This window comes from Felis catus, chromosome C1 (genome assembly GCF_018350175.1).
Source record: "Felis catus isolate Fca126 chromosome C1, F.catus_Fca126_mat1.0, whole genome shotgun sequence".
Lineage (NCBI taxonomy): Eukaryota > Metazoa > Chordata > Mammalia > Carnivora > Felidae > Felis > Felis catus.
In genome coordinates, this window is record NC_058375.1 from 66,223,922 (window position 1) to 66,243,398 (window position 19,477).

Below are 19,477 nucleotides of genomic sequence, written 5' to 3' on the forward strand. Positions count from 1 at the left end.
CTTCCTCTCTTTACAGAAAAAAAAAAACAAAACTACATATAGAACATTTTCTTAAGTAGCTTTTATTTTATTTCTATTATATTATTTTGTAGTATTGGACAGATTTTTTAAATAGTTATTTTTCACTTTATTTTTAATAATTTCAGTATTCTGTCATTAGCAGTGTGTCTTCTAAATATGTCCCTCATTGCTCTCTTATTTGTGAGAATAAAAAAAAAATTTATACTTGTCAGAAAGTACTTTTGAAAACTTAATACAATGCATATCACTTTTTAAAATTGTGAGTCCTCTGTTGACCGTTTTCTTTTGGTTTTTGAAGGCTGAAATTAATATTATGCATTGTTTATTCCTTCAGTGCTAAGACTGTTAAGGTTGATGTGCACAATTTTTAAGTGATATGTCTTGTTTACAGTGTTCTGTGGTCCATTACTGTAGCATTTGAGAGGAACCATATGATTATGGTCTTAGAGGTTGTCCTGTAAATACACTAATTTTGTTCCATTTCCTTACTATCCTTGTCAATAGAATGTATTTTTCTTTTTGTTTTATTTTTTCCTAAAGGATTTATAAGGCTGTCAACAAAATGGATTAATTTTATACCTCTGCATCATAAAATGTTTGACCCTAACAAAGAGTTATCCTTGAATTTCAAGTGTACCTCATATTTTCAGTGTGCAAAAAGTTTACTGGGAGAAAAGGGGTCAAAATAATTAATCTATTCTTATCAGAATCTTTAAAACCTAGCTTCTTGGTTCATGTTGAGTGCTACACAGAATTGAAGAAATATGACTATGGTACAATAACTTGCCCAGATGTAACTTTTCTCATCCCAGTAATGTTACTGGAAAATCAAATCACTCTAGCACTGAATCATCTCCAAATATTATCCAGTAAAAACAATAGTTTACACAATGTGTCTAATATTTAACTAAGATACTGGGAACAATAGAATAGAATATACTTCTGAGGCGCCCTGTTGTATCTGGAGAACTGTGTTCCAGTTCATTTTTATCACAGCTACTATTACATCCTTATTGCCTTCTAGTGGCTTCGTATGCCAGGGGATATCAAACTTCTTCATCTTCTAAAGCCAAAGACATCGCTTCATCTACTTGGCCTGATATTCACGTGAGAACAGGAGGCTCAGCAGGGTCCATGTGTGGCTTTCCCACTTTTCTATGTGCCTGCAAACCAGTTGCAATGGCTTCTTTATCTCTCCAGTCCTCAGAGAAATTGTTTTACAGTGAATAGTTTTTCCTTTAAGATTAGAAAACACTATTCGAATTAGATGTTTAGAATCAGATTGAAAGAAATATATAGTAAGTTAAAAAGGGACAGCATGGAACAAGCTTCCATTCTGATGAGAAATACCTAAGACAAAGGCTCTTAGCATTACTCCAGGAGAGCTCACTCTGTACTTCCTTGGTAGTGTCATAGAAAGCTTAGATCTTTCATGAGAAAACACCCACTGACAGGTTAGGATATCTACATAAAGGTGGCTTTTTCTTTCATTTAAAGAAAATAACAAATAATTCAGATATTAATGTATTTCCCAATGTTGCTATCAGGTGTAACATTAGATATCCTCTATTCATTCATTAATTCTCCAGCCAACATTACTGAGTGTCTACTATTTGCCATATTCTCTGTAACACTGGAGATTCAAAATTACAGCATGACAAGCAGAAATATCCCTAACTCATCCTATAGGCTGATTCTGGATTTCTTGGACAATGAGCTAGCTGGGACTTGAAGATGCTCCTCTACTTTCTTCATCAGAAGGGGCCGTATCTAATTTGGCTTCCCATGGGGCCACAGGGTGCCCAAGTACTTTCCCAAACAACTCTTGTCAACAGTTGATATCAGAATTCTGACCTCTGTCAACCAAATTAACTGAAAATTCCTTCCTCTACAACTGACAAGGTTATTGTCCTACTCCTCACTACCAAAAGGGAAAGCAGGGCCCTCCCTACTGGGTCTGTACTTCATGCATAGCAGAGAGACCGGGACCAGCCGTCCCCTCTTGGAGGGGATGTGTGCCTTCTTGGTTATTGCTGAGCATGGGCTTCTGAGTTTACCTAAATAGGTACTGTTCAGGACACGCTGTGTCCTGGGTTTGGATTCCAGTGAAGGGGATTTGGCCCTCCATTCTCCCTTATGTTTTTTTAGAGTTTGTTTATTTATTTATTTATTTATTTATTTATTTATTTATTTAGTGAGAGAGAGAGCATGAGCAGGGAGTGGCAGAGAGAGAAAGGAGAGAGAGAGAGAGAGAGAGAGAGAGAGAGAGAATCCCAAGTAGGCTCCTCACAGTTCAGCACTAACCCTAATGCAGGGCTCAAACCTATGTACCACGAGATCATGACCTGAGCTGAAACCAAGAGTCAGATGCTTAACTGACTGAGCCACACACATAGTCCTGTTATCCCTTCTTATAGATAACCTGAAGAAAATAGCTTTTTCACAGGGAGGAAGACTCCTGGAAGCCAAGTAATCTGAATTTAGGTACTAGCTGCCTAACATCGGGGGTTGTAGGGCTTTTCGGAGCTTGTTAACTCCTCTAGGTGGCTGGGGTGGGAGAGAAAACTGCCTTCTGATGGGAGAAGAAGAATCCTTAATTCAAAGTCGCTTGCTAGGTATCCCAAAATGAATCCTCAGGGTAACTTTCAGGCAGTCCTGATCTTCTTACCACAAAACTAGACATGACATGTTACTGACCTCAGTAATTCATTAAGCAGGGATAAACCAACCATTTTAATACAAATAAATAACTGTCAGTATGGTACAAAGAATGTAGACTGCCATGAGGGTGTGGCAGGGACTGCTGGTTGCTTCCCTAACAAATATATTTTCCATCTTTCCTAATAATAGTAGCCTTTACTTGAAGCTGTGAACTTAGCCTACCAACATAAAAATTGCATTTTCTGATCGACCTTACAAGTGGTTCTGCTGAGACTAAGTTCTGGCTATTGGGGTATAAGCAGAGCTCTGGATTTTGCTTTTAAAGCCTTGTTTAAATAGCCTATTTTTTTTTTCTCCCTGCTTCTTCTTTCCTGTTACTTAAGACACTGTGCTTAAATCGGAACTCTAGCAGTTATCCATCAGGAGAAAAAGTTGCAGCCTGGGGATGGTGGAGTGATAAAACAGAGTCATCCCTGAGGACCGTAAAGCCAAAACCACCTGGGAGAACTGGCAAAATTGGCCATGCCTAGCCTTTAAGGTGAGAACAATTACCTCCTATCTTAAGTGAGCAATTGTTGTTTTGGGGATTTACTCTTAAGCATAATGTTTTTAGAACTATCGATGTTGGATTTGAGGGAGCTGAACATGAGGACAGTTTTGGCACATCAGATTAAAGGCGTGGCTACCAGGGCATCTGCAAGTGTATTCTTTGTACCTACGTAATGCTGGGCCTCCCCCTAATTTGCTTTTGCATCTAGTTGGTAATGATCAGAGACTGCCAACAAAGGAAGTCAGAGGCTCAGGTAGGAGTTAACATTAGGATAAGACAGGGGGCCCTGAACCACAGTTTAGGGAATTACATACCATACCACACACACACACACACACGCACACACACACACACATATGAATATATACATATATATGTATATGTGTATATGTATGTGTGTGTGCATGTATATTTCTATAGACACAAATAAAGCAACTTTTTGAAAGTATAACTTCTTTTCATAGCTAAATACAACAAAAATACTTAATATTAGAATCTTTACTTTCATGTTATTTTTTTTTTCACTAATTTATTGAGTCCAGAAATTAAAACAAAGTTAGGGTACATACGTATTTTTTCAATATTTATTATGAGATAATAACTTCAACATTAGATGTCTCTTTATCTTAATTCTTTGAGTATGTTGGGTTTATTATAATAGATCTTCAAGTTGTAAATTAAACTAAAGAGATCCTCCTTGATTAAAATATGAATGCTACACAAAAGTACCTCATTGTGGCAAGTGCAAATCCAAGTGATTTAACTGCTTGTGACTATCCTTTGAGTGCTTCGCTTAGTCTATTAAAAATAATGACAAACCTTCAAGATTTCAAAGAAATCCTTAAGGACTTTGTTTAATCAAAGGGTTACTGAAACATTTCTGGAGAGTCGACATGGTGGCTTTTATAGATTATGAAGACGGTCATTAAAAAATAAGATGGTATTTATCAGAGTAACATGAGAAAAAGCATCCCAGCATGCTGTAAGTGATAATGGGAATGTTTATTAATTTGTAACTATCACACGGTGTTTTGTAACACAATCCTGGGCTTTGAGTGAAGCAAATGTGGCTTATTGATAAAGTCTTTTGGTTTCTAAGTGGTTGACATCTTAAGTGAAATACTTAGAACTAATAGCTTTATTAGTAAAATTGTCAGTTCTGGTTTTCCTCTCAAATGCAATTATTAGATAATATTAGCTTACTGATATTGATAGATTTTCATACAAAAGTAAAAAAAAAATGGTAACATTTAGATATTTATAAGAGGTCTCTGCAGTTCTTATCAAGTACATTAAATCTTTTGTTATACTTAACATTTATTTTGCGTTATCATAATGAGCTTTTTTAAATAATTTTTTTAATGTTTATTTACTTTTGAGAGAAAGAGACAGAGCACAAGTGGGAGAGGGGCAGAGAGAGAAAGGACACAGAAGCTGAAACAGGCTCCAGGCTCTGAGCTGTCAGGCACAGAGCCCTATGTGGGGCTCGAACTCAAACCATAAGATCATGACCCGAGCCAAAGTCAGACACCCAGGCACCCCATAATGAGCTTTAAGAAAATTCACGTTAGAAATGTGTTGATATTGATAAGGTTGATCAAAAATTAAATTTAGGGGACAACATGAAGAAAAATCTGAGGTATACTTTTCAGTTATAAACAAACTAGAGACTCAGTATAGTGGTTTAATAGGAAACATAGTAAGAATAATCTAAAAGTCCTGGGACACCTGCGTGGCTCAGTCGGTTGAGCGTCCGACTTCAGCCTAGGTCATGATCTCACAGCTCATGAGTTCAAGCCCTGCGTCGGGCTCTGTGTTGACAGCTCAGAGCCTGGAGCCTGCTTTGGATTCTCTGTCTCCCTTTCTTTCTGCCCCTAACCCACTCGCATCCTGTCTCTGTCTCTCTCAAAAATAAATAAACATTAACAAAAAATTAAAAGTCTTTCCACATTATGAGTGCACATTTGTGATGAGGGATACCATTTCTTGTGTGCTTTCTGATTGTTTATGGAATTTAATTTCTTCATTCTCTATGTCTTGACTTTATTTCTCTACTTTGATTCTTACCCTACTTTGATTCTTTATTTATATAGAATGTGCCACATTAGACACTAAGTTCCCTCCAGGACAAACCCTGTCTTGTGCAGCTATAGATAAGTAACTTTGAGTCCTATTGTATGCATACTCGTTGTTGCCCATTATTAAAATCTATTATGGGAATATTGCTACAGCAACAATGCTTAGGATGCCTTGACACAGGTGGCCTAGTACTACAATTAGTTCAACAAACAAACAAAAACAAAACAAAACACTTAGGCTGATCTGGACAGCAATCTCTCAGTGTTTATAAGCAGCTTTGAAAGCATTCTCATTTTTTACTAAGTAGTTCCCATTCTTGACATAGATTCTAAAATAAAAATAAACACCCTTAGATTTTGACAAGGTTTACACACTGAGGAATTTACACCCACTTTGTAGCATTCAAATATTGCAATCAATTTAAATACTCAACAGAAAGGAAATAATTAAAGAAATCACACCACAACTAGTCAATGTTATTTTATACATTCATATGAAATTGGTGATAGTAATAGAGTAAAATGGATATTTTGGGTTTTTTTGTTTTGGTTATTTCAAGATGCTGATATACGTGCTAGTTTTTATTAAAACATAGTTTTGAATTCATAAAAAAATGAGAGTAAATATGTGATACATTTCAAATACAATAAATTATAGCTATATTGTAAGTCAGGGAGTAGAATTGTAAATTTAAATTTCCCACTCAAATATTAATTAACATAATAAAATATTTTTGGTGAGTCAAAGAAGAATATAAAGAAAAGATTTAATTCTAAAATATTTAAAGGAAAATGATATTGGATCTCTTTTTTTTTTAACGTTTATTTATTTTTGAGACAGAGAGGGACAGAGCATGAATGGCGGAGGGGCAGAGAGAGAGGGAGACAGAATCGGAAGCAGGCTCCAGGCTCTGAGCCATCAGCCCAGAGCCCGATGCAGGGCTCAAACTCACGGACCGTGAGATTGTGACCTGAGCTGAAGTCGGACGCTTAACCGACTGAGCCACCCAGGTGCCCCTTGGATCTCTTTTTTAAAAGCACTATTCTAAAAAAAGTGTAATATCATCAATGTTAACTCACGAGTATATTTTTGTGTAGATTGTTCCCTGTTGCTGTAAATGTGCATTTTGACTCTATACAAGTCAAGAGAATGATGCAGAGACAGGCTATAAAATAACTCCAAATACTTTATTCTAAATCTTTCATCTTTACATAATAGATCCCTTAGTTGATAACTTTGAAAAAATCATTTAAAATAAGATTTTAAAGGGTCTTTTTTTTCTGGCTCTGCAAACTTTTTACTGATGGCAAGCTGTATATTTTGTTTTTGTTACATGAACAGTTTCCTGGTTTGTCTTTTTATACATTTTATCATGAGTAAATGGAAGTTTTGAAGCAGCCTTAACTATATAACAATTTCCATATTGTTATGTTTGTATTCCATTTATTTGGAATGTTTTTGAAGTAGAGTAAAAATTATTTTTGAAAAGAGTTGCAAAACATAATACATTTGCCTATTTAGATTCATGGGCACAGAACTGGCTAGGCTTATAGAATAGTAATTGATTTGTCTTTTCACATCAATAGTATAATAAAGTCAGTGATTTTCACCAGAATAAAGTAATGATACAGATTTCAGATTTTTAAAATGCTAGCATGATGACATAATGCTAAAAAACAGACCAGTGTTTAATTTTTAAAAATAGCCTTGAATACTGAAATAACTGAACACAAGAGTATTGCAAACCGTATTTTAAATGTTATCTATAAAGACTGTTCAATGACATAGAGGATTAATATGATATAATTACAAGTAAAGAACAGAAGGATACAAAATTTGCAAACACAATAGTATTAACAATAATGAGTACTATGTAGTAAATGTTTCTCATGCACCAGCCATTCGAAAGCACTTAGTGGATATAAATTCATGTACATTTTGAGATAACTCCATGAGCCAAATGCATTACCATTTTAGAAATAAAGATCTGAGGCTTAGCAAAAATAGAATGTGTCCAATTTCATCTATTGGTGATTGGTGGAGTCTGGATCACATCTGATAGCCCATGGTTTCACCTGTCATTATCAGTGTTGTTTTGCAGGCAACCCCTAAGAGATTCATTTAGCAGTGCAAACTCAGTATGTGGACACACACTTGTAAACGCTCACATAACTTTGTATATCTCAGTATGTAGTTTTCAAGAGTGCTATATACTAACTTAAGTCATCATTTTTAGCCTGTGTCCTAATTGGGTATTGCATTTTGGAGAAGTAGATCCTCCTCTTCCTGTCAGAGCAACAGGAAAACAAACTTCCTCTTGTCAGAAGTGGCCTTAAGAACTAGCCAAATATCTTAGTCAGTTTTTGTCAGAAAAACATGAATGCCAATTATGGAAAAATTGGAGTTGTTTTTATGCAAAATCACCTGGTATTCTAACAGATAAAACTAAACTGTGTTCAACTTAACTTTTTACTTACTCGGAGGTCTGTTTTCTGACTAACATCCTAGCTGACTCACAAGAATATCACTGTTGAAAATCAAACGTGTTACAGGAAACAAATTGCTTAGTGGATAGAGGTCAGAAATGAGTATATCTGGAGTTGCATTCTAAGGAAATTCCTGGCCCTATCCTCAATACTATTACTGCACAACCCCATAGAGGCAAAATCATGGCAGAATTTTAGATATTCGTAGTAAAACATTTGCTTCTTCATGTCTTGAATATTTATTGAACACCTATGCAAGGTAATAATGATATAACGGCAAACAAGAGGATGAAGCTTATCTATGTCTTTGTTGTTTATTCTTTCCATGTTTAGACTGTATCACCAGCACCTAGAACTACTTTCTTAGATATGCCATTTGAATGTCTAAAAAAAACTTCCTCTCTTCTCTTCCTCTGTCTCTCAAACAAAAAAAATCCGAAACTGTTTCTGCTTCCACATTTGATTTAAGGACAATTCCATCCTAACTGTTACTTGAGGCACAAGCCTTAAGATCACCCTTGACTCCTCTCTCTCTCACCCAACATATAACCCTTCAGCAAATTCTGTGAGCTTTACATTCAGAATCCATTTAGAATTATTTTACTTCTCACTGCCACCACCAACTTGACTGTGGTCCAAGCCACCATCATCTCTTTCCTGGATTTCTCCATAAAAATGGGCTTTCTTTACTGGACTTTCAATTCTCACCTTTTGTGCTCGCATAATCTGTACCCAATACAGCATACAGAGTGATCTTTTAAAAATGTTACTTGAATAATGACACTCCTCAACTCAAAACCATCTAATGGCAATCTGTGTTCATTCAGAATCAAAGCCAAAGTCCTTCTACTGACCCACAGGCCTCATATATCTGCTCTCCTTTTTATCTAATGTTACCTTCTATCATTTCTTTCTCCCTCTTCACTATTCATTTCAACTGTAGTAGCACTGGCCCCATTGAGGAATTTATTCTGACAGTCTCCCATCTGAAAATGTTTTCCTCCTGGTTTTCACATGGCTTTGTCTATCTCTGAGCACTGACATATTGCTTTTGCACTTCAGGTTATTTGCTGAAATGTTACCTTATAAGTGAGACCCTTCTCTGAACCGCAGTCCTAAATTTACCACTCGTTTCTCCCCATTCTCTTCTTTATTTTTTCTCAACAGCACTTGCACCCATTTGAGAAACTTTATATTTAATTATTTATTTTGTTTATATATTATTTTCCTGATGTATTTTAGGAGCCATGGGAATAGAAACTTTGGTCTAATTGGAACTCTTGACTGTTGGACCCACTGCATGTAGGACAGCACCTGCTCTTTAACCAACGTTCAGTAATATTAATTGAATGGTTGAATCAATTAACCAATCATTAAATCCATCAAATCGGAATAGTAAATGAATATAGACCCTGCGAATGAATAAGAGAGACAAGATTATTGCTTTCTGGAGTTCACAGTCTAGGAGGAGAGATCATTAAACAAGCATCTATATGTAGTATATGTATACAGACTCACATATATAAAAGCATGAAGCAGATCCATAGAAAATTGAGCATGTTAGGGGCGCCTGGGTGGCTCGGTCAGTTAAGTGACTGACTTCGGCTCAGGTCATGATCTCGCGGTCCGTGAGTTCGAGCCCCGCGTCGGGCTCTGTGCTGACAGCTCAGAGCCTGGAGCCTGTTTCAGATTCTGTGTCTCTCTCTCTCTGACCCTCCTCCATTCATGCTCTGTCTCTCTCTGTCTCAAAAATAAATAAACGTTAAAAAAAAAAAAAGAAAATTGAGCATGTTAGTTGCCCTGCCAGGGCTGCCTGCTATAGATTTCTTTGTATTAGGGACCAAGGCACTTTCTGAAAGAGCACCTCACCTAAAAAAGCAGGGCATCAGGCAGATAAATACTCGTCATTAAGAAAGTTATGAAACAGTCCCCAAGACCACGCTCATTTCTGACATTACCTGCAGATTTCAGGGGTTCCCTAGATCACCCTCAGATTTGATAATTCACTAAAAAGATTCACAGAACTCCCTGAAAGCTGTTAAACTCACAGTTAGAGTTTGCGAAGGATACAGATTAGAATCAGCCAATGGGAAGAGAACTGTGAGGTTGAGTCTAGGAGAGATTCCTCTTTGGAGTTTCTAGTTGTCTTCTCCCAATGCAGTCATGGATAGTGTCAACCCTTCCTAGCAATGGTATGAAGATATGCAGAGTGTAGCCAAACAGGAAAGTTCCCACAAGCCTTCGTGTCCAGAAGATTTATTGATGTTCAGTCATGTAGAGATGGTTGGCTACCTGCGTGACTGAATTTACTCTCCAGTCTCTTTGGTTGTCACACCGATTCCGCATAACCCGAAGTCCATACCATACATCACATTGTTATCATAGACTGTTTGATGTGGTCGAAAGCCTTCACATAAAAAACACAACACAACACAAGGAAACAAAATGAAACAAAACAAAATTTCGTCACGCAAGAAATTCCAAGATCTAGGGGTCTACCTCTTTGGAACCAAGGACAAAGGCCAGACTTCTCTTTCAGTCAGGTAAAAAATCTTTACATATACACAAAGCTCCACTTGTATAAGGGAAATTTTCTTCTGAGTATAGCGTTTTTTTTTTTTCTGTTTTTCAGATATTTTTCCTAGTCCAGTGCCTGTGCCTACCCAGAACCTTGACCATTTTCTATAAATGCAACTCTCTTTATTTGGCAGCTTCTTTTAATATCACTATATTCTCATGTAAGAATGGGAGCAGTCATGTTGCTATAAACCCTGTCATCCTGACCATAGTTGAGTGGAGGGTAATATCCAATTAAAGACCTTTCTCAGGACTTTTAAAATTGGAATAAAAAGGAAAGCTTGAACCTCCCCAAGTTTCAAGGCAAAAGATATAAACCATAGGACTTCTGGTCAACAGACAATTCTAGTGGACGTAGGCTCTGGAGCAAAGTTATGTAGATATAACTTATGACTTTGCTATTATAAGCTAAGCAATTGTTCCCAGGCCTCATTTTTTCATCTTTAAAATTAAATAATGATAATATATTGCTTCTAAGATTGTAACAAGTATTATATGTATTATATGCAAGAGAATTAGCACTTTCAATAAGTCCTTTGTGTTAGCTATTGTTATTGTTGCCAGGAAAGATATGTGTTTACTAGAGGAAAATAAAGGAAGCATTCTCTCACAGAAAAAATGAAATACAAATAATTTTACAGATGAGTTTTATCAAATTTTCAAGAAATATATCATTTTAAGTAATCTTATACAAAGATTTAGAGAATAGAGAATAAAGAGGCAGCCTATTCTATAAGCCCTATATAACATTAGTACCAAAACTAAGCAAGGATAGTATGAAAACATGGTAACAGTCTAATACACCAATAAAAAAAAAAAAAAAAAAGACCAGTTTGGGTTTAGCCCAAGAATAAAACTTCAGAAAATCTTTAAGTGAATTTACCATATTAGCTGGCTAGAAAAAGAAACTAACACAGTGTAGCCAATAGATATAGAAAATAGCCATTTGCTAAAACTCAATACTCATTCCTGTTTTTTTAAAAAAATGTATAATAGAATAAAATATTCATATTATAGCAAATATCATTGTTGTGGCAAAAAGTATAAAATTAGGGGGAAAAAAGACAAAAAATGACTTATTATCACTTCTTCCAAACATTATACTGAAAGCCTGGCCAACAAAATAAGAAAAAGAAATATAATCTATTAGGACTGAAAAGAATAGGCAAAGCTGCTATTATACACATTATTTTATAACATATACATTGTTAGAAATAGTAAGAAAGATTGACAAAGTGGCTAAATATGGGATCAATATATAAAAATTGATTGCAGTTTGCTCCAATTAAAAATACCATTTACACTATCAACAAAAAAAAACCCAATCCACTTTAAAATATATCATAAATTATGGGGCGCCTGGGTGGCGCAGTCAGTTAAGCGTCCGACTTCAGCCAGGTCACGATCTCGCGGTCCGTGAGTTCGAGCCCCGCGTCAGGCTCTGGGCTGATGGCTCAGAGCCTGGAGCCTGTTTCCGATTCTGTGTCTCCCTCTCTCTCTGCCCCTCCCCCATTCATGCTCTGTCTCTCTCTGTCCCCAAAAAAATAAATAAACGTTGAAGAAAAAAAAATTTAAAATATATCATAAATTATGAAATTTTAATGTAAGTAAAAATTTTAATGTAATGTAAGTCTTTATGGAAAATTTAAATAGAATGATGTAATTCTGTCACTTCTCCTTAAAAATGATCTATACGTGTCTCCTGGGTGGCTCAGTCGGGTGAATGTTGGACTTCAGCTCAGGTCATGATCTTGGGGTTTGTGAGTTCAAGCCCTGCATAGGGCTTTGTGCTGACAGCTCAGAGCCTGGAGCCTGCTTCGCATTCTGAATCTTCCTCTCTCTTTGCTCCTATTCCACTCTTGCTCTCTCTCTCTCCCTCTCTCTCTAAAATAAACATTAAAAAAATGGACTATAGACTCAATTAAATTGGACACAAAATCTCAAGAGAGTTTTCAAAAACCAAAAATAAAATAGTCTCCGCTCTACTGGGACGCAATATAGATTAGCAGCAAGTAAGCTTAGCAATATCAAGTATTCGTGGGGTGTAGATCAAGTTACCTTTTATATTTTAGTGTATCCACTTAGGAAGAAAAAAATCTACCCTTTATCAATTGTATTCCTAGATGTATAATTAGAGAAACTCTTGTAAATAAACCCTGGGAGACAGAAACAAAAATGTACATAGTTTGTAATACTAAAAACAAGCAAAAACCAAAATACTAGAAACAACCTACCTGAATATAGGGAAGATAACTGATAACTAAGACGAAGTTTATCCCCATAATGGAATATTTTTCAGTAATAAAAATTAATGAAACAAAAAGTGAAATACATTGATAAGTTTTAGAAATGTAATGAGGAGAGAAAAAAAAAAGTCACGGTAATTGACATAAAGTATGATGCCATTTTTTTGTAAATACCCCCCAAATATGAACTTCCTGTGCAAGGATAGTGCTAAAACCATAAAAAAATGAGGGAATCATACTAAAAAAATTCAGGATAGTGTTTACTTCCAAATGAGAGATAAAAATAAGACATGCAGAAGGAACCGACAATATATATGTTGTGGTAGCTAGTTTATTCTTATGCTTTACAGCTTGTATATGCTTACACATGGTCTTTCATCTGTTTCAAATATTTCTTATTTAAAATAATGAATAAAAATTAAACAAAAAGAATGAAGTAGTATGTGAATAATGCTTGCTACAAATAAAAGAGGGTCTATACTCTAGAACTATTAAAATCGTATCACGTATACTCTAGAACTATTAAAATAGTATCACGTAACTTATTTTTCCTATGCTGTTGACCCATGATGTTCTCCCTCTCTTTAAAACTCTTAAAGCATTTATCATGGTTATATCCACTTAGCAGGCAGCCAGTGAATATTAAATGGTGGCAATTATGACGTTTATGCTTATGTTAGTTTCTGTTGTATTCTTTGGGCTGATGTTACCTGAACAATTTGTTTCCTCATTTAACTATCCTGGTGAGGTTGAATTGCAATGAGCCACACTGTTTTTCAGTCCATGTCAATACAAGTTCCATGATTAATTACACATAAAGAAGAACTTGCTTTTAGTTCAATAAATTACACATCTGACCTTTTTATTAAGAGTCCATATATTCTTTAAGTTAAGCACCTTTAAACTAAGAATTACAGTGTGCTTTATGAGTATTAACTCATTGGTTCCCATAACATTTCAAGAGAGGTTGTTAAAATTACGATCCTGAAATAACTTTAAAAATGTTCATTTTTATGAATGTGTATAACGGAAGGAGATTAGTGGTCAGTTGTTACAGGTGTATTTTCAGGTATTTTTAAAAATGTGTTATTAACCCTTACAAATACTTTGTATTCAGTTAAACAAAGCAGTCTTAACATTTCTTGACAAATCTTGAAATTTTATGAGTTTATGATAAGAAACGTTAGAAAACACCATCACAGTTTACTTCAATACTCAAAAATAAAATACTGAAATACTTACCTCTACAGGCAAGAGGGACCACACTCCTAGGCTAATTGCCAACATGTTTCTTCCTCTGTGTCATACATTCACACTTACTGTTTAAAAGTATGGGCTTTGTGTTCAGAAAGCATGAGTTTGAATCTCACTTTTGCTACTTACAAATAATTGATCTTGGGTAGCTCGGTCTGGGTTCTATTGGGAAGTACAAAGATCAGCTTCAGAGTTCTGTATTAGCCTCATAGTTTTGCTATGATGATTAAATGAGATAATACATATGAAGCACACTTACTGCATGTAGCAATTTTCAATAAATGGGAGCAATTTACAATCATTATTTTATAATAGACTGGCAAATATTATTGTGAAATTCTTCCAGCTGGCCTTCTGTTGATAATTGTTTTGATTAATAAGAAAATGGAGAAGTAATTTTAGATATAAAAATCTATCCTCCAGAATGAAATAAAATTTATCTCAAAGATTGTATTTAGGACCAACACTAGATAAAATTGTGAAATAGGCAAATTGGGTCTCTATTCTAACTTTGCTTTCAGTCTTGCCATTCTTTTGATTTGTACCATTGACCAGGCCCTTGCTTCTAGTCCTCTTCCAAACATCAGCTACCCTTCTCTACATTTGGCACATTGTTACATCGTGCAATAATGCACATAGCATGTATTCTTACATTAGCTAATAATAGCTGAGCCTGTGCAAGTATATTTAAGCTTTTGTATCAAGACATAAAGGAGTGAATCACTTAGGGTGAAATTATAGGACTAAATAGATCAGTAAAGGATAGATTCTCACTTTGAGCTGCCTGTTCTATTTCCTGACTTTGGTGAGTAGCTAGGGCATATTTATCTGTACCTATGTTTGATGTTTGGAATCTCTTGGCCACTTAGTAAAGCTGTCAAAGTTATTCTGTCTGCAAATGCAAATGTAAGTGAGTAAGCTTTGGACTGTGTTCAGTTCCACTGACTCCCAATTTTTTTCCTATTTCTTCTTTTTACAAAAATTTAAAAACGTTTTATTTATTCTTGAGAGAGAGAGAGAGAGAGAGAGAGAGACAGAGAGAGAGAGGGAGATAATGAGCAGGGGAGGAGCAGAGAGAGAGAGAGAGAGAGAGAGAGAGAGAAAGAATCCGAAGCCGGTTCCAGGCTCTGAGCTGTCACACAGAGCCCAACACGGGGTTCAATCTCACAAGCCATGAGATCATGACCTGAGCCAAAGTTGGAGGCTCAACTGACTGAGCCACCCTGGTGCCCCTTTTCCTATTTCTTGTTAAAATGGCACCAAAACCGTGGCGACTCATAGCACTGGATCTTCTCAAAGTAACATGAGCCGCAGACTAGAAGAGGAAATGTCTGTCTTTGTGTGCCCATTTTTGTGTTTCTCCTAAACTTTTCCAGAACCCTGCTGCGTATGGATTCCCCCTTAATGTTGTACAGAATCGCTTCACACTGCCATTCCTGAAGGGATGCTGTTCAGAGGAATGAAGTCTCCCTTCCACCTTGGGCAGAGGCAGGGCTGGCTACCACTAGGGGGAGCCTTTTATGCCCACCTTCTTGTCTCCCCATTCCCCGCCCTTGGCAGGATTCTCAAAGGATTTCTCACAGACTCAGGTGCTTAATTCATGTTTCTGTCATGGCATGTTAAACATATTTTTATCATACCATGTCTACGTTGTATTCAAATTGAATATTAACAGTCTTGTCAACACAGCATGGGCTCCTGAGAGCATGGGCTGTGTCTGTCTTATTACTGCACCTCCAGAGGAGGCTTTTCATGTCTAATGAAGTGAGTGAAAGACTGAGGGAGTGAATGTTTCCCCCTGACCAAAGCATGTTTCCATTCTGGAATTTTGTCATTTATCAGAGTTTTTTGTGCATATTTATCTCTAGAGCTCCTCTTGAACACATGCAGCCTTAAAATAACTCTTTCTGAACGTCAACAGCTTCTGATAAGAACAATGAAATGAAATAAAATTGAATTAGTAGAAAATTCTCTGCTGTTTAAGCATTTGGATCTTGAATTTAGACTTGTATTTATTTGTAAAACGTTTGAGCAGAACCCACTAGTGACACAGGCAGTCTGGGAGAATCAGTGCTTCCCAGAAAATCAGCCAAGTACTCCCCCAAAATGTAGATGTATAAATGCAGACCGAAAAATGCAGGCGATTACTGACTAAATCAGAGTTAAATTTCCTTCTTCCCTAAGTTTTACCCGATGTATTCTGATAACTGTGTATTTTTTCACTTCTTCATCTTTTAAGTGATAGTTTAATTTCAAAATATTAAAATCCGTAATGAAATGCTTACTAGTTTTGTAGTCATAATTTCAAACTTGCTGACTTCCTTTGCGATATATACTGTAGTTCAAATGTTTCCTCTTAAATTGCTATCTAGTTCCTGATAAATTGCTGTGATAAAAGTGCTTGGTCTGGTGGGAAGAAGTGACTATTCGTTTTGCTAATGTACCTCACATCTGTCATTTTCACTCCTAAAATACTTTGTTACACTACAGAATATAAAGCTTATAGAGTAGGCCTATGAAGTATGTTTTCATTTGAAGAGTCACTATCTATGATGTAATTTGGAATACTGGAATGATTAGATCAGTCTTTTTTCTTTTCTATCACCACTAAGGAATAAGCTTGCTAAGTATAGAAATGTCAACTTTCATATTCCTTGATAAAATGAGCACTATTTCCAGGATTTATTTTAGACCCAGATTGCAAGGGTGGGGATTGATTCTTAGTGCCCATTTATATACAGTTCAGTAATTCTTTGTGGTTGATAAGCACTACTTATTTTCTATGAACTTAGAAAAAGTGCATTTGCAGAAGGAAAAAATGTCAGGAAATGTGGGTGGTACCCTGTTAATTCAATTAATTTAAGACTGAGAGTATATAAAAGAAGGAAGCAGATATCAACTTTTGAAAAAGGAATCTACAGTACTTGGCATGGTGCTCATAAATAATAGGTATTCAAGTTCCTTTTTAGTAAGTGAATGTTGAGAAATGGATGGTATAAAATGTGTTTTTTTTTTTCCAAAAGAAAGCTTTGCTCAGCATATTAAAAATATTTGGCAGGGAAATTCAGAAAAGAATATCTTTGCGAACAAAATATATTCTCTTTTAATCTTTCTTTTTATCAAATGACTCAGCCAAAGGAAAAGATCTAAATAAGATGTCGAGTATAGAGACATGAGTACAGTAAATCATCTTAATACTTTCAGCAAAGTATACATTTATAGTACTTAACCTAGGAAATATAACTAAATCAAGATGGAAGCATTTTAGAAATTATGTGAAGGCTGACTGGGACTAAAGACATTGAAATATATATCTATTTAAATATACATGTAAAAGTATTTTTGTCTTTATATCCCACTGAGAAATTGCGATTTAGGCCAGATTCTACCCAGTCCGAAGTTTGAATGGTTGATGAGCCATCTTCATGAGGTACATAATAATAACCCAATATGTATGTATGTATGTATGTGTGGGTGTTTTATAATATATAGACTGCTGGTTTTGAAAGTGGGATGTTGATACTTATACTATGAGGCATTTTAGGAAATAAAAACAGGGACTAATCAGATCTGACAAACATTTAACCAAGAAACAAAAGTAATCAAGAATTCATTCTGAAACAAGATTTTACATAATATATCATCGTTAATTATAAATCACACCCAACCATATAGATGCTCTGAAGTCACATCAGTAAGGAAGCAGTAAGATATTATTCTTTACATCTTTGTTTTGTCTTTATTTTATTTTATTTTTAAGTAAAAGAGAAGAGAGAGTGAGACAGAATCAGAAGCAGGCTTGTGCTGTCAGCGCAGAGCCTGACACAGGGCTCAAACCCACGAACCACAAGATCATGACCTGAGCTGAAATCAAGAGTCAAAAGCTTAACCGACTGAGTCACCCAGGTGCCCCTGTTTAGTCTTTTAAAGTCTACTTTTGTACATGTTTATGTTATATTTAAGAGATTAATCCTGCATGGTATTATATACAAATATACATATATGGCAGAATACTAAAAGAATGTAACGGATATGTGACTCTAATGACAGAATTTTGGAGGCAACTGATAGACTATAGAGGTTTGATGGAGCTTCAGAACCTGGGAGGGTTTAAGAAGAGAAGTCAGGGAGCTTCAAAACTTCCTGAAATTGTATGCAAATCTAAGCGCATGTGCTGACCCATAAAGAGAGCCTGCAGAGCTGTCGTGACATTATCATGGAAAACAGTGACTCATTTTCACTTAAAAACAGCCACATGTTATCAATCCCTTATAGATTTGGAGTGAAAAATATTTAAATATATTGGGAACTAATATTTGGTATATATTAAGATGTTTGAATAAATTTTTAATAAATTGGATTCATTGCAAAATAAATAAGGCTTCATAGAATGATATAGGTTGCAAATATATATAATTATACCAACTGGTGGAAATGCATCAAATAACAGGTGTGACAACTGATAGCTAAAATGATATTTAATAGAAATTCATATGGTAGAATTTCATTTTTTCTTTTCCATTTAGTCATCAAAACTACATGATAGACAGTATAAAATGAAAACAGATGAAATGAATTTCCACATGGGTTCTGCCAAGTTTCATCTTCTCAGTGAGTCCTGAGGAAGTCCAGAATCCATTCCCGCAAGTATGACTGGAATCTGCAGAATCTGTGAATTACTTCTTCATTCTGCCAACTGACAAACTGCTAAATGTGCAGGAACACGAGGCAATGGAAGGCAAGTTAGTTTATTAGGGTATCAGGATTGTTTTCCTTCCTCACCTCTCCCCTGCCTTTCCATTTCCCTTCCTTATCTCCTTGCAGGTCGCCCACTCTCCCTCCCTTTCAGTTTGCTTTGTAGTTTAAAAAGTTATAGTACTTTCAAAAGCTATGACCATGATATTTTATTTTCACAAATTGTGTAAGAAAAGGACACATTAAAATGCAATACATTGCTCACTATGTTCTGAGTTAAGAGACAATTTCACTGTACTAAAATAAAGAATGGAGTCCACCCAGGAGAAAGTTTTAAAGTTGCACTGGAAAAAATGAATTCTTAGCCAGTCATAGTCTCTCCTCAGTCTATATGCTAATAACCTTTGGCAGTTATATACTGTTACTTCCTGTCACTCAATCGAAAACAAAAATTTACAAGTTATCATAAACTTTCTAATTGAGCTTATTGAAAGAAGCAAATAGTTTTCACTGTGTCTTAATTTGTGGGACCCATTAGCTACCTGCATTACATTGTAATATATTATTTTTCACAGGAAATCAGTAATAGGGCTTAAAGAAAATTTTCAAGAGTTAGCATTCAAATGTCTTTGACATATAAATGATACACAGTTGCTATCACTGTATTTCAAGTTTTATAAACTGCATGAAACTAATGACATATTATAAAACATGGAAATTTAGAAATAGAACTGTCATGATTATAAAATATTATGCATTTATCTTAAGGCAACTTCAAGAAATGATTACTTTTGTGAATCAAATAAATACTAATGTGAGATATCTAAAGGCAATTGGTATTAATAGTATTGACAGCATAAGTTCCTTTCTATTAAGTGAACTGATTGGCTTTAAAATAAAATATGAAT

General features: G+C 35.4%; 1 long non-coding RNA gene across 1 annotated transcript; it reads left to right on the top strand.

Moving 5' to 3' along the window:
• Nucleotides 1-1,800: 1,800 nt before the first annotated feature.
• Nucleotides 1,801-18,611, top strand: LOC102899341. Its single transcript, XR_006584420.1, has 3 exons — nt 1,801-2,086; nt 3,066-3,220; nt 18,401-18,611. It is a non-coding gene; the product is annotated as an uncharacterized LOC102899341 (long non-coding RNA).
• The last annotated feature ends 866 nt before the right edge of the window (nt 18,612-19,477 follow it).